Source organism: Dipteris shenzhenensis, chromosome 33 (genome assembly GCF_047967505.1).
Source record: "Dipteris shenzhenensis isolate YYH24624 ecotype China chromosome 33, Dip_SZ_1.0, whole genome shotgun sequence".
In the NCBI taxonomy this organism is placed as follows: domain Eukaryota; kingdom Viridiplantae; phylum Streptophyta; class Polypodiopsida; order Gleicheniales; family Dipteridaceae; genus Dipteris; species Dipteris shenzhenensis.
Genome location: NC_141628.1, coordinates 22,163,135 through 22,171,180, shown reverse-complemented (window position 1 = coordinate 22,171,180; position 8,046 = coordinate 22,163,135).

The following is an 8,046-nucleotide window of genomic DNA, read 5'->3' as shown; positions in this document are numbered from 1 at the left end:
ATGTCAGAGGGGATCTCGTTGCTGAGGTTGCGGACGCTGCCATCGAATCTTCTTGGGAAGAGGTTTGGCGGGGGTTTCGTTGTTGAGGCTGTCATTTCTTGCTATCTTGCATACATGTTGGATGCGATTGCACCCGTAGCATTGAGCTTGTAGATAATTAGTTTGCAAGTTTGATATTTTTGCATATAGATGGCTGTGATGTTTGGCGAGGGTCTCGTTGCGGAGGCTGCAGACTCTGTTGCCAATTCATCTTGAGTTTTGGCATAGCTTTGTGTACTGCGTGTGAATTCATTGCATGCTTTGAGAGTATGGAATGAAAGTGTGTGATACTATTTTTTATGCAATCTATTATGTGCCTATGCAAAATCATGTGAGTGCATGTGATGTGTCTAACTATATGCTTATTTGTGGGATTTGATAGGGAAACTAAGACTCAAACATCCCTAATGTGCAAAAAACGTGCTTATGCAGTGCGTGTAACAATCTAGTGCAAACTATATGTGCAAAAACGTGCATATGCGAGTGAGTGCTTGTGATACAATCTAATCCTAACTAAGGAAGACTTGGTTTCCCAAATCTTCGTTTTTGTCGGGGATGGCTCGCGTGTTGATGTAGTAGCGCTTCAGTCGGCTCCCGTTTATTGTTGTGTTGAATTGGACTCCATCTAGTGTTTCAAGTAGCACAGCTCCAATGGGATTCATCTTTCGTACTCGGTAGGGTCCTTGACCTAGATACTTCAGTTTTCCCTTGTGTACTTTGGCATTGTATAACAGGACTAAGTCGCCTTCCTTGATGTCTTTAGCTTTCAGATTCCTATCAAACCATGCCTTTCTTCGACGTTTTTCTGTTGTCATGGCATGATAAGCGACTAGTCTTTTCTCTGTATGCTTTTCCAACTGACAGAGCCTTTCTTTCAAGGACTCATGATCACCCATGCGTTCTTGTATTGCGATGCGCAGGCTTGGTATTACAAATTCGAGCGGGACCACGGCTTCAAGGCCGTACACCAATTGAAAAGGTGTGTTCCCGGTACTGACCTTGAATGTGGTTCTATATGCCCATAAGGCTGCATTCAGTTTCTCTGCCCAATCAGAACGCTGTGGTTCTACTACCTTGGTGAGGATATTGCATATGATTTTGTTTGTGGATTCTGCTAGTCCATTCCCTTGGGGGTAGTAGGGTGTGCTTTTTCTATGAATGACCATGAAGCCAGACAAGAGTTCTTGGATTACCTCATTGACAAAATGTGTGCCTCTATCCGACACAATTTCAATGGGGCATCCGAATCGGGTGATCACATGTTCGTACAAGAATCTTGCTGTGCTTTTGGCATCTGCCTTTCTGACTGCCTTAGCTTCAGCCCATTTTGTAAAGTAATCAGTGGCCACAATGATGTAGCGTGCCTGTGTTCCTTTTGCTGCTGGATGTATGGGACCCACATAATCAATCCCCCATTTTTCAAATGGCTGTTGTGCAACAACTGTTGTTAGGGGATTGAAGTCTTTGTGTTGTGGTTTAATAGTTCGTTGGCATACATCACAGCCTTTTACATATTGATAGGCATCCTTTTGCTGCTGGATGTATGGGACCCACATAATCAATCCCCCATTTTTCAAATGGCTGTTGTGCAACAACTGTTGTTAGGGGATTGAAGTCTTTGTGTTGTGGTTTAATAGTTCGTTGGCATACATCACAGCCTTTTACATATTGATAGGCATCTGCCCATAGTGTTGGCCACCAGTAGCCTGCGAGGAGAACTTTTCTTGCTGTGGCTTCCCCTTGGAAGTGTCCTCCTGCAATGCCTTCATGGACTTCACTCAGGATTGGCAGGATCTCATGAGGCATTACACATCTTCTTAATATCTGGTCCTTGCCCATCTTGTATAGTTGTCCTACAATGAGTTGATATGGTGCAGCCTTCAGAATCAATTTTCTGGAATCTACTGCTTTCATGTCAGGGGGTGGTCTTCCTGCCATCAAGTACCCAATGATATCTCCACACCATTCTGGAACAGCATCTATTTGAAATAGTGTGGCATCTGGTAAGTCATCTTCTACTCCAGTGGCTTCTTCTCTAGTCTTGACTCGAGACAAGTGATCGGCAATGTAGTGTTGGGCACCTTTGCGGACCACAATTTTGAAGTTGAATTCTTGCAGCAATAGGAGCCACCTGGTTATTCTTCCTGTGGTACACGGACGGTTCACAAGATAAAGCAATGCTTGATGGTCGGTGTAGAAGACAAAATCATTTGCAAGGAGATAGTGCCGAAATTTCTTTACACTATACACCATTGCTAGGGCTTCTCTTTCTGTGGTTGTATAGTTGATCTCTGCATCATTGAGTTGTCGACTGGCGAAGTAGATGGGTTAGTCTTTCTTATGTTCACCAGGTTGACAAAGCACACTCCCAATTGCATACTTGGATCCATCAGTATGAACATGAAAATCAATATCCCAATTGGGAGATAGAAGGATGGGTGCTGTGATTAGGCGCCACTTTAAAAGCTCAAAGGCTTGGTCGCACTCTTCGGTCCATAAGAACTCCACTAATAACTTGTAAAGTGGTCTAGCTATCATGGCATACCGCAATATAAATCTTCTATAATAGCCGGCATGTCCCATAAAGACCTGTACACCTTTGGAATTTGTAGGAGGAGGCAATTCCATGATGATTTTGATTTTGTCCATGTCAGTTGCAATCCCATGTTGAGAGACGATGTGTCCCAAAACAACTCCGTGGGTGACCATGAACTGGCATTTTGTTGGATTTAGGGAGATGCCATACTCCCTGCATTTGATTAGTACTTCTTCCAGACATTTGAAGTGGTCCTGTTTGGTTGAATGGATGCACAAATCATCCAAGAAGACCTGTAAAAACTTATTCAAAAATGACTTGAAAGCTGTGAACATGACTCGCTGGAATGTGGCTGGGGCATTACAAAGGCCGAATGGCATGACTCTATATGCAAAAATACCCCATTCTGTAGCAAATGCTGTTTTTGATTGGTCTTGAGGAGCAATTTGTACTTGGTTATAGCCACTGAAGCCATCCAAGAAGCTATAAATTTCGGATCCTGCCACCTTTTCCAACACTGTTTCTGTTAAGGGTAGGGGGTAGTGATCCCTAATTGTGGCAGCATTCACATTTTTCAAGTTTACGCATATTCTGATCTTCTTGTTGCGTTTAGGTACAATGACAATGGGTGAAACCCAATCAGTGTGCTCTATCTCGTAGATGAATCCGGCATCTAGGAGTTTTTCCAGCTCGTCATAAACCATGGTGCCATATTTAGGATTTGTGCGATAAGGTCCACATAGCTTAGGGCGAGCACCTTCCCTTATAGGGATTGTGTGAACTGCCACTTCTGGTGAAATTCCTTTCATCTCTTTGTATGACCATGCTAGGCAGTCACGGTATTCCATTAGGAGGTCTTTGAGTTTGATTTCATCTTCTTGACAGAGCTGTTTCCCAATGAAAACCAACTTTTCTTCCTCCCCTTCAAGGGCGAGGTTTATTGTGCGTGTTTTTGCCGGTCCCTCATAGATTGGAGTTTCTCCAATGCTATCGGTTTCTTGAACTTAAGATTCTCTGATTGGTCTTGGCATTGCTATTGGTGCACTGCCACTTGTATAATTCTTAAAGTATTCCGGCACTTGTCGAAGATCGGCCTCTAATGGGGTTGAACTAGCCTGAGATGTGTCATGAGCACTGGGTGGCATAGTTGCATTTAGTAATTTGTTAGGCTCTTCTTTCCTTTCTTTTTCTGAAGTCTCTTGATCGAGCTTCATCCGCACATGTGGCTTATATTTCCGAAACTTCTTACGTTGGGAACTGTGGGGTAACTTTTCCACTGGCAAGGTGTTTCCAAGTAAGGGTTCATGTGCTGCACATACTCCTTCCAGTCCTTCAGGGGACCATTCAAGAGGTGGTGGTTTTGACTTTGAGGGGACTGCCTTTGCAAGATACAATTCCACAATCCGTGTTTGGACTCGTTCGAATTCATTGAAGTGTTCGGCCTTGGCTCTTCTGCAATTTCCTCCGGCAGCTTTCTTGCGGGATCGTCTGCTGTTATGCAATTGTGGAGGTTCAACTTTTGGGAGCTCAACTGCCATTAGGGCATGCAGAATGGCTAGGTCATTATCAAAGATTTGATCTTCAATTTTAGCATTCGCAGCCTCTGTTTCAAGGTCCCAAGGAAAATCTGAGTCATCATTGGTATGGGTACCTTCTTCAGGTTCATTATCCCATTCGAGGTCAGCCATAAAGAAAGGCATCTCTAGATCGATTGGTTCTTCATGTGTCGGTGGAGGATCGACCTGTAGTGCGTTAACATCTATTTGTGAGAAGATGGGGTCTAATGAATGGCAGTTGTCGATGGTTGCCAATGTTTGTATCCAGTTATTGACATTGCTTTGTGAGTCACCTGCTATGGCATGCTGTTGCAAGGGATCTGATTTGTTCGAGATTGTCGTGGAAGATGTGTCATCCAATGCTCTAGGAACAATTGGTTTAATAACTCCTGTCCCCACATTCACCCTGACTGCAGTGTCTCGATTCTGGATTGTCAATCTATCCGTTCCCCAGTCATGGAGGACTGATGCTTCCCGTAACCAAGGACGTCCCAGTAAGATTTGATAGGATTTTTTGGGGAGATCCAAGATTGTGAATTGAAGGGAAAAGCGGACTCCTGTGATCTTTGTGGACACACCATTCACTATTCCCAAGGGTTTAGCCCGTGAATCATCGGCAAGGCGTATGTTGAAATTAGCCTTTTGCATTGGTGGGAGACCCCATTCTTCGTAAAGCTCCTTTGATAGGACATTGACACCTGCTCCACCATCCACTATGGCTTGGATTTCATTATATGCCTTGTGGATCAAAGGCACAGTGATGTTGCGTATGTCGTCTTTCTCACCCATCCGCACAGGGATATCATCAATGTCGTTCATAGGTGGAGGGGGAGTTGCGAGTTCAATCCATCCTTTGAAACTCTCCCAGAGATTGGGACAATTTCGTAAGAGGATTCCGATGGGAATGGACACAGGGCAACTCAGGATGCTAGAGAGTGCAGCTCCTTCAAGTTGACATGGCGGTACATTCTGTTGTGGAGTCTGTTGTTGGAACAAAGGCTCGAGTACAGTATCAATACTTTGTGAGGTCAAGTCATGGAGTGGGTCTTGCACTTGTTTTTGAGCCTCAAATTGAGCTTGTTCATTTTGGACCCATTGCTGAAGTGCCTGAAAACGAGCCTTCTCCACCTCTACATTCGGGAATGGAGCTTCTTTTATTCGAGGCTCGGGAGTTGATGTAGATGAACTCGGCTGCTCATTGCTTGGCGGAGGTGGAGGCACTTGTGCTTTCTTTATCAGAAGTCGCTTCGGTTGGATTGGAATGATAGGGTCCTTTGTGGCCGCTTTCTGTTGGTGTGTAATTACATTGATAGGTTGTGACCTTAGACTTGGCAGACCCAGACTTTGATGGTCCACCCCAATGATGCCGATGGGGACGTCAGGCTTAACCTCTGTTTGTTCTGGGACCTTATTTTTCATGGGACAATCCATACAGGCATGTCCTATGCCACAATCTCTGCAGAGTGGTTGGAAAGTGGCTGGGCTACCACGATGAGGGCACTCTGCGATTCTATGATTTTCTCCACAACCGTAACACTTGATTGGTGCGCGAAATGTGTTGGGTCGCACTTGATTTGCATAGACTGGTATTAGACCCTCTGCACCTTCTACATAGTACACTGGGTACTCTGCTTCATACTCAAATAGTGAGTCTACTTCTTCGGCTTGTAATTGATGTATGGGAACTGCCTGAGGAGCTGGATTTGGTGCTCTTGGATACGGTCGTGGATTCGGATTCCTGAGTAGTTGTGGAACTTGTGTCCGAATGGGAACAGGATTTAGTCTCGGAGCTGGGGGCACTTGTGCAAGTGCCGGTTGCCTGTATACTGGCATGGGTGCCGCTTGGTATTGTGGTGGTCGAGGCGGATTGTTGCGCATGTTGAAGATGCAACTGGTCTCATCATGGCCGCCGATGACACAGATATGGCACCACAACCGTGGCGGTGGATTTGCTTGTGCATTGATTCTTGCTCTTAGGACTGGGCATTCATTTGTTGTATGATTTGCCAAGCAGTGTGGGCACCAGACATTTTCTCGCCGTGGATATGTTTGAGTTGGCGGCTGAGACAAGTGAAGTTTTTGATCCATGGCCTGCATCATATCTTCTTTCAGCTTCAAGGTCATGGCCTCGAGGCGATCTTCATTGGATGTTTCGGCAGAGTCCTTTGATTTACCTTTTTTCGAGCGCTTATCTCGTGTATTTGATCTGGCATCATCACTGCTAGTGTCTGAATCTGTCATGCCATCTTCGATGTCAATGGCTGCCGCATGAGCAGCACTGAATGTTTCATAGCTACTTATCTTTTTCATATCCTTGCGGATTTTCTTTCGTAGACCTGCTATGAACCATGCCGTGAGGTACTTTGCATCTGGGCGTGGGTCACATTTGGCGATCAATCTCTTCATCTTTCCCAGGTATGTGCGTACATCTTCCCTCCGGCCTTGTTCGATCTTGCTGAGTTGGAGAGCGGGATCATCTTGTAGCCTCTCCGTTTGGAAGCGACGTTTGAATTCGGTTTGAAGTAGGTCCCATGTAGCACGTTCTTCCACAAGAAGGTCGAGGTACCATTCTGACGCCTCATCAGTTAAGGCCATTGGAAACCAAGCCACCTTAGTTTCATGGGATTGATCACCACCTGCTCGACATGCGGCATCAAAATGTTGGAGGAAGCGAGCAGGGTCTCCCCTACCATTATATTTGGGAAGTTCCAGTTTTCCCAAGGGGCGTCGGCCGTGATTGTTGTGATTTCGTCGATTGAAGAAGTTGTCAGCCTCGGCATCGAGCTCGATGTCCCCATCATGCTCAGGACGACGTCCAGCCATGTTGGGGCATGGAGGAGTTAAAGGAAGTTGTTGAACCTCAGGGGGGGATTCGGGGTAGAGGATTGGCGGGGGCGGTTGTTGCAGTGGAGTTAGTTGCGGATTGGGCGAGCGTTGGAGTCGAAGTCGTTGGCCGGAACGTAACTGCATGCAGATGGTGCGTGATTTGCCAAGGGTATCGCTACCCCAAGTGTGGGTGTGGAGGTGGTGCTGTTAGGAGAGTTAGAGTGGTGTTAGTTTTTTAATAATGTGTCTAGGATTGTCCTACGTGTGTAGGGAAATGTGCCGGTGCAGACGGAGCGTTAATCGGAGGTCGCGGCGTGAAAATACGAGTGAATTAATGCAAAATGAGGCCCACACGGGGGCGCGAACGAACGTGTGCTAGGGATGCCGAAATGGTGTGCAATGGGCTGGAAAAATACCCCGTAATGTGTGTTTCCGTGTGTGAAATCTGGGTTCAAACGGGGTTCAATTTGGGTCCCAAACGGATGAGTTTCGAGGGGTTAAAGGAGGGCTAAATTTGTCGTTTTGGGGGGTCCTAATGGTGGTGTGACTGGGCTTTAAGTCCAACCGAGGGGTTGAAACCAAGTGACTCTAGTTAGACTAACTAACCTAGGTCCTCCCAGTTACTATAACTGGGAAGTTTAACTAACTGTAGTTAGATACTAACTGAAGTTAGTATAACCTAACTGAGGGCTAACTAAACTAACCTAACCTCAGTTACTACTAACCAAACCTACGTAGCTAATCTAACCGAGGTTAACTAACTAATCTAGGGTTAACTAACCTAACTAACCTAACCTAACTGTAGTTAGGACTAACTAACCTAGGGTTAATCGACTAACCTAACCGTAGTTAGTAACTAACTTGAGGTTAGTTTTAGGTTAGGTTTTTTTTTTTTTTTTTGTTGGGTGGGGGGCTTTGCCGACGGCGGCGCCCGAGGGGGGGGGGGGTGGTTGTGGAGGGGGAGAGTGAAGGTGGTAGGGGGAGGGGGAGAGGGGGAGGTGGTAGTGGAGGGGGAGGGGGAGAGGGGGAGGTGAGGGGGAGGTGGGGATGAAGGGGGGGGGAAGGAGGGGGAGGTGGTAGTGGAGGGGG